Below are 8,451 nucleotides of genomic sequence, written 5' to 3'. Positions count from 1 at the left end.
TGGATTGGATGTACTGTACTGGCATGCCTGACTCCTGAGGGACAGGCTGTAGCACAGTGGCAGAGTACATGTTTTGTATGCTCAGTCCTTGGCATGTCCAGATCAGAGCGGGGACCCTAGAGAGCTGCTACTCATCAATGCAGACAACTCTGTGCACAATGGACCCAGTGGTGCATCTAGGGTTAGACCTTGGGGTCAAAGGCAGGGTCCTGCAGCCTGAGGGCTCCCCAAATGACTACCCAGAGAGTAACAAGTGATGAGGGCAGCAGAAGCAAACTCCATTCCTCTTTGCCCAGGCATATGGCGGCACATCTTAATCACCCACATGTTTAGTTTTTTAACGGTTTAATGCTTTATGTCTGTATGTTCTGTGTTTTAGAATTTAAAATTTTGTATACTCGTTTTTATCTTAATTTTAGAATTTCTGTAAACTGCCCAGAGAGCCCCAGCTATGGGAGCAGTATATAAGCGCAATCAATCAATCAATCAATAAGATGGAGTTTAAAATACAAACCTCACATATGCTCAGAGCATTTCAGCCACCAACATTCGCAGTGGCAAAAAACACCACCAGTTTATTTATATATTTAAAACATTTGTATCCCGCCCTAGATCATTAAGATCTCAGGTGTACAGATAAAAGCATACAGTATGAAACAATAAATATGCACAGTTAAAAACAAATTAAACCATGAACCAAGTTAAAACAATATATAATTTAAAAGCAGTAAAAGCAGTTACTGCCACTGAAAATCAGCCATGCACCAATACAGAACACTTCACTGCACAAAATTAGCTTGCTTCCAAATTTGTCCAGTGTGATATTCCAACAGCAAATTAGTCAGGTGGGGTGAGATGCTGCTGCTGCTGGCACCCCAAAGAATGGAGTGAGGCCAAAGAGGTCTTGGAAGTAGGAAAAAATGGCCTCCAGATCTCCCAAAGTTGTCCACCATTGATATAAACCATTTTCGTATGTCCAGTGGAGTTTCTCTATGTGATCCTGCTTGCTGGAGGATCATATGAGGGTAAGTAATAATGTGGATGTCTCACATATATGAACTGGCTGTGACTGAGAGCTTTTCTACATGAAGCATTTATTTTGCTCTTATCATTCCCTACTCATGTTGTTTACAGGTTCTTTAGATGATGCTGTGACCCTCCAGTTAAGAACATAAGAAGGGCCATGCTGGATCAGGCCAAGGGTCCATCTAGTCCAGCACTCCATTCACACAGTGGCCAACCAGTTGCTGATCAGGGACCAATAGTCAGGACTCGGGTGCAACTGCACCCTCCCACCCATGTTCCCCAGCAACTGATGTACATAGGCATTTTGGTACTGGAAGTAGCATACAGCCAGAAGTTTCACTTCTGTTTGTAAGCAGCACTTTCTGCAAGTTTTTTTGATGCAAAGGAAATGGAATATTATTATTATTATTAATATTAATATTATTAATAATAATATTATTATTGAAAGGAAATGGGATATTATTACTTATGGTGAAAGAATGTGCAATTTCCTCCTGTGTATTTGCACTATTCTGCTATACCACAGTGCCATGTCCAGGTTATGTCAAAGAAAAACAGGAAAGGAAACCAAAAGTAAATGCAGCGGATTAACAGCCTCGTGTATAAAATCCCTGATTCTGTGCTTTAGCAGAGCTGCTGGCCTGAGGTGATAAAACCACATTAAATCAGAATGTTGCTTCATGTAACACTGAAGTACGTTCCTCCATGTTGGTCTACAATGTTCTAGAGCAAACCTACCAGTTCCCCTCCCTTCCCTCATACTTAAAACAAATACTTGACAGACCATCACTTTGGCACTTACATTCCATCCCGGTTGTATTTGTCACAGGAGACAGAGTTGAATCTGCCCTGAAAAGATTGCTCATCACAGCTTGTCCCTCAAGAGATTCCTGAGGAAGAGGAAGTAACACGGTTCCAGATTCAGGAAAGGCCTGAGGTGTACCTATGTCTTTTAGAACTCCATAGCTGCTATTCGAATCAAGACCCTCCTGAGCAGTTTCCTTCAGGGCTGAATTCTGAGGATCTTTCCCTGTGGTTTGGGGATGCGGCTGAGGCGGTGGGGGAGGTGATGATGGCGGGCTAACAGGGACCAAATTTCTCTGGGCATCTGACATTTCCAGATCTGAGACATGACTTTCAACTTCACAGCAGGGGGTGACTTGCCCATGCTCAGCAGAGATCTCATCTACTCTTTGGGGCAAGGTTTGTGATCCACTGGGTGGCTGAGGTAAAGGCGACTGTCCAGCCCTTCCCAGTGGATCCTTCCTCAGCGGAATCTTCTGGAGTTCTCTCCTTGCCAGAGTGTGCAAGAGGAGTTGCCGGCCTGGTGGAGGGGCGTTGCTGCTCCGGTGAAGGGTGAAAGAGAGAGAGCTTAGCTTCCGGGGTTCTAGGCCGTTGGCTGCTGTCCACTGAAGAGGCTGGGATGTAGGAGGAGGAGGACATGAGGCGGGGAGCTCATGGCTCCGTGGCGGTTTTGGGGGCCCAAGCCTGGAATTCGGTCTGGGAATCCCTCTACCTTTTGGACAGGGGTTCTGCTTGGCAGAGTCCTGCATGAAAGAGTTGAGGCAGGCTTCCTTTTTCAAGATGGGGCTACGAGCTGCCAGGCCCCCAGCTCCAGTGGGACGGGTTGAGAGTCCTGGGATGCGGCTGGGACTGGATGGGGCTCCCAAGGTTGGAAGGCATCTTTGGGTCCTGTGTGGGGAAGGAGCCAAGTCCTTGTCCATTACAAATGCTTGCTGCCTCTGTTTTTCCTAAAGTAGCAAAAGCAAATGAAGGGTTAATGCCAAAAAACAAAGTGGACCAAGCTGTTCTGTCCTGGCAACTCTGGTACCCCTTTCCTACATACTTTCCCCAGCCAATATGCTTTGAGAGACTATGGGACCCTACATTTCCTCAAGATGTTGTAAACTTGGCCTGGTTAGACTTGAAGCTTGTGGGTGTGGATTGTTGTTGAAACGTGGGTTAGCGTGTGATTGTCTGAACCCAGGACATTTTCTGCAGGCTGGCTTGGTGACTAACTATGCAGCATAGCTTGTTATCCACCCTGTACAACCCAACAACAACCCATGGCTACTAGTCTTGATGCTATCTCCAGTATGAGAGACAGTATGCCTATGTGCACCAGTTGCTGGGGAACATGGGTGGGAGGGTGCAGTTCCACTCATGTCCTGCTTGTAGGCTTCCCGTGGGCAGCTGGTTGGCTACTATGTGAACAGAATATTGGACTAGATGGACCCTAAGTCTGATCCCCAACTTTTTTAGCTTGGAGCAAGGCTCTGCGCCTCTGCGGAGCCTTGTTAAGAAAGAAAGAAAATTAAAGTGGGGGTTGGAAATCCCACCAGGGAGGAACACCCCATCCCCCACCCCAGTTAGCTGTAAATGCGATCCTTTGCATTTACAGCTTTAGAAACAACAGCAACAACGTCCATCCCATTTTTTTTTAAATCCTCTACCCTTAGAAGAGGGGGCGCAGATGCTCCCAGGCGCCCCCGGACTGGCCGCATGAGTGCTCACGTGGGCGGGCGCAGCTGCAGTGGTGGTTGGAAAGCTCGCAGCTTCGCTCCTTCCAATGTAGATGGTCAGAAGGAGCGTCCATGCGGCTGCGCTGCAGCTTGTGCTGCTGGGTGCAGCATTATCAAAGTCGTGAAGACGAGGGCAGGGGCGAGCTGCTTCCAATACCCACAAAGCCTGTTTGACCAGAGGTGACAGTGGGATGAAAGAAATCTCTGTCTATACAGCAGGGAAAGTAATGCCGCTCTTTTAAAACCTCCAGCCAACCGTGGTTCGAGGAATAATTTGTTCAACAAGGTTATGGACTATTCTGCTCTTTCATTTGTTTTTGTTTTTTCTCTTGTTTTCCCAGATGGTTCCTAACAATGGAAAATCCAAATTTCACAGTTGTGGGATACTGTTATTGTGACCAACCAAAATTCTACAAAAATGTGCAAGCTTTCAAGTCCTTCAGAATCCTTCATCGGGAGGAAGGGGAAAGAAACAGTTCTCCCATCCCCTGCTTTTGTACCATACAATGAAGATTTCAGGAGATCTCAAAAGCTAGGACATTTTTGTGGAATTTTGATTGTTCCTAGTAAAGGTGTTGCACAACTGTGGAGTTTGGATTCCCCCCACCCCACCCCTCATGAACCAACCCAGACACCTTACTTTGTTTTTTAACGATAAAAGAGAATGTTAAGAGCTTACCTGGGGAGATGTCAATGTGACGCAGCTGAATCTCCACTGTGAAGAAACATCTGACGTCCCAGAGGCTCCAGGGCAGCCAGACCCCCTCACAGACTCCCACAGATTGCAGCGAATCCCGCCAAAAATGTTTTAACTGCATCAGCACTTAGCAGAAGGAACATCAGCTGTACGATATCCAGACCTTCCAACATGAGATCCGGCCTTCTCTTTCTCTGTCCCTAACTGTGGGGTGTTTTTCCATCCTTCTTAAGAGATTAAGTGGGAGTGGGGGAGAGAGAGTCTGGGAGGTCTGGGACCTGAACACAGCTGGATGCAGAGGCCAGAAGGAGTGGGCAGGGCCACTGAATGAGAGCACTCATGAGCAGGAAATGAAAAACAGGGACAAGTGAATCCTAAAGGTCTCAGTGCACAGAACAATATCAACAACTGTTCACACAGCACAAGACTTTTCTTCTAAAGCATTTTGCAGATGACAAACGCGGAGCAAGCTGCTCTGACATGCATTGCACAGGCCTGATTGGATGGATGTGGTAGGAGGAGGGAATCTCTCCTGTCTTTCAAAGCCCAGCAAACAGTGAAGACTTAAGAGGCAGGGAGGCAGAGTCACGGTGGTCTCTTAGGAGTCTATGAGCTTCTCCACAGGAGCGATTTCTAGCATGCTCGCGGTTGGTCACTAAGTGAAGTGTGCAGGTGCTTTTCATGATGCCAGCAACCACCAATGCCTCTCCCACCATTTCAAGCAGGGATCTGTCATTTTATAACACCCTGAAAATGCTGTAATAAATTGAAATCATGCAATAAATAGTGCCATCTGCTGGCAGTATAATTGAAATAGATGGCAAGGAACTGGAAAAAACAAGAGGGGGAGTGCATGTATTGTGCTGATTGTTAAATCCGCAAAGGCTCCAGAAGACAAAGCCCCAGTAAGTGTGTGGGATTTTTTGCTAGAAGTCCTATTCCTCTATCTAGGTGCACAGTTCAGCAGTTTGAGTGTCTGTTCTTGATGGTAGGTATGAGACAGGGTTGGGATTCTGTTAGTGCATCACTCACCCTGCCATCCAATAGTCTTCCTGCCTGAGTTGGTTGAGGTGAGCTCTGGTGTGGCACTTCAGATTATTGATACTAAGAGACTGTGATGTTCATGCCAAGGTTTCTAGGATGGGGTGTTTGTGCTCAGGTGTGATCCTGTCTCAGTATCTGCTCCCATACTTCAGGTTGGACACACATTGGACTTGCTTTCTTACTGCTGAGAAAATCTGGTGAAGGAGATTAAAGTTACCACTTGGTCATAGATAGATCACTATCTGGTAGCCTCTAGCTACTGCAAGGATGTGGGACTAGTGACATAGCCAGCTGCAGAAGAAGGGCTGGAATAGTCTAACCTGAAACTCAGAAGGCTCATTGTCACATCCTAAGCCTGGGTATCCATATTTTGCCATACTCTGAAATTTCTACAGGTTTGGGGTGGTATATATTTTTAAAAGTATTTTAACAGCATATCCAGTTACATGTAAAGCTGGTTCTCCTATAGCAGCCTAAAAGGAATGGCAGACTAGATGGGTCAGTGACTTGACTTGACCCAATATGACTGCTTTTATGCTTTTAAATGAATTGGCATATATGTGTTGATAAAGTACAATGTAATGGTTCAATGAGTGATTCCTCATCAATTACTACGAGCAGGGTCACTGAAAGAGGCAGGGCTGCAGCTGCACCAGAACAGCAACAGAAGCGGTAAATTCCTTCAACAGGAAGTATCTCTTCAGTACTTCCTGTCGCCTTTGTCACTGATCGCAGTGATGCGTAGCAGCAATCTTATAAACGTATTGAAGCCTTTTAAAAAGTGCCTTTACTTCTGTAGTGCTTTCCTGAGTTTAGGTTTTCTGCTTCATATGGGTTGAGTTTTGATACACAATTTGAGTGTCTTGAATCACCTAGCGCCTCGACCTACTTGGTCATACATGGAAAGAACATATCTACTCAGTCATCATGCCCACTTCCATCTTCATCCAGTGTTTGTTTATGGGGCGTAAGTGCAGGAGTGGGTGAAACAATAGGCTTTCTGTGGAAGGCTTGAAGGGCTTGGAATCCTAAGATTATTTACATTCCAGGCCTTTGACCCTACCACATTCTTGCCACTCTAACCCTGTCATCCCCAGACAAGTCTATGCAAGTGCTATAAACCAATGATGTACACATTTCTTAATTATAGATATCCCAAAATCATGCTATATAAAACAATCTGAGCATCAGTCAAGATACTAACACAAGGGGGATCTACACTAGAGTCCCTTTTTTGTGCTAAAGATTTGCAATAAGCCTATACACACCAGTTGCTGGGGAACATGGGTGGGACGGTGCTGTTGCACCATGTCCTGCTTGTGGATCCCTGATGGACAGCTGGTTGTCCACTGTGTGGACTAGATGGGCCTTTGGTCTGATCCAGCATCACTCTTATGTTCTTATGTACTTATGCGGCTGTGGCAGTATTTTTTCAATATGCAGTCGTTGCTCTGGGGGCACTGACTAATGAATACAGCAGTCGTGTTTATAACATGACTAAGTGCCACACACAAATGCACAGTGTTTTAATTGCAGGAGAAGTAGGAAGAGTTCGAAGGGTCATGTGTGTATGAGCACGTGTCACAAGCCTTATTACAGTGCTGCAATTGCAAGGGTAATGGGAGGGCCAGCTGCCATTTCACTTTCACTTTTCTCAAGTTTTTCTTTTCTTTTTTAGTCTGCTGTCTGCATGCGCACCTTCAATGGTGCATGCTAATGGAGGTTCAAAAATAAATTGTTCAGCTCCATAAATGCACAGTCAAAAATAACCACCCAAAATTAATCATGAAAGAGTAGGCGATGGTGGGGGGAGAAGGTGATGAGGTCATGGCACCGTTTTTAGTGTTTTTTAGTTGTTTTGGGTCATTTTTCCTGCCTGCAAATCCCATAAAAAAAACAATACGAGGAAAGAGAAAGGAACTAAAGGAGAAAGACATGAGGAGGGAAATAAAGGTTCTACAGCTTTAACAGCACTCCTACTAGTAATAGTTATAATAACACTAGGGCAGGATCTACACTACTGTTTTAAAGCGCTTTAAAGTGCTTTATAACAGTTTCGACAACTGTTGGGGCCCAAGACACACTCCATATACAGTTGTCAAAACTGTTATAAAGTGCTTTAAAGCAGTAGTGTAGATCCGGCCTAGAGGTTGGAACTTTTATGAGAGTTTTTCCAGTGCTTGCATTTTCCACAATAAAGAAGACTTCAACTGGTTTTCATTAGTCATAATTCCCTAGCCCTTGCACCGGTCCTTCTGAAATGTTGTATGTTTCTTGTCTATGGACACTTTTATAATGTGTCCCATTTTCATACAAATTTCCCCCTCCCCACAAAAAAACCATGGAGGACGGGAAGGGGATATGATTCACTTCTACCCAAAAAAAGAAAAATAAATAAATCTGAAGACACCCTTTCCACAAAATACATTGCTGCTATCCTGTTGAAATTTTATGCGTTATTTTCATTATTATTGCCCACAACTGATGTAGCACATCATCAGCACATCCTTTTTTCTTTTTCTTTTTTACTTTTTTGGAAACCCGCAAGCACTAAAAGCTTCTCTTACATACACACACACACTTCATCTGAAATGTGGCAGGCATGATCCCATCAGAAAGGGCAACTATGCCTGAACATTTCATTCAATTCTACTACTAAATAGAAAAGTTATTGGCAGTTCCCTTAAAAATAAAATCAAGCTTTAATGGCAGCCAACACAAAAACCTATTTGGAATTTGTCTGTTTGCATCACCTCACATATGCTTGCAAATGTTAGCAAATTTTGTCGAACAGCAAAAAGGTTATAGCTATTTGTTAATTTGCAATGATATTCAATGGGAGATTTGACTTCGGGGTGGCCTCATGAATCTGGCAATTTCCTGAATCGCTGAATCAGGACTCGAAGCAAATCTTGTGGTCAGTGGTGCACACCCCTAACTTAAATGTTTTGAGACATCCACCCCCAGGCCTCTGTGCATTTGTGCAACACAATAGGCCACTTGTATGAGAAAAATCCACACAGGGGCCAAACTACACATTACGGTAAGCACACTTTTACTTTGAAGAAAAAGCACGCAGGAGGCACTGATCTGGAATGTCCCCCTGATCCGGATCAGGACCAGCACCAATTTCCTGTTTAATATTGCCCCCTGATGGCTGCT

The sequence above is a fragment of the Elgaria multicarinata genome, chromosome 9 (assembly GCF_023053635.1).
Source record: "Elgaria multicarinata webbii isolate HBS135686 ecotype San Diego chromosome 9, rElgMul1.1.pri, whole genome shotgun sequence".
NCBI classification, from domain to species: domain Eukaryota; kingdom Metazoa; phylum Chordata; class Lepidosauria; order Squamata; family Anguidae; genus Elgaria; species Elgaria multicarinata.
This window is presented reverse-complemented; position numbering follows the sequence as displayed.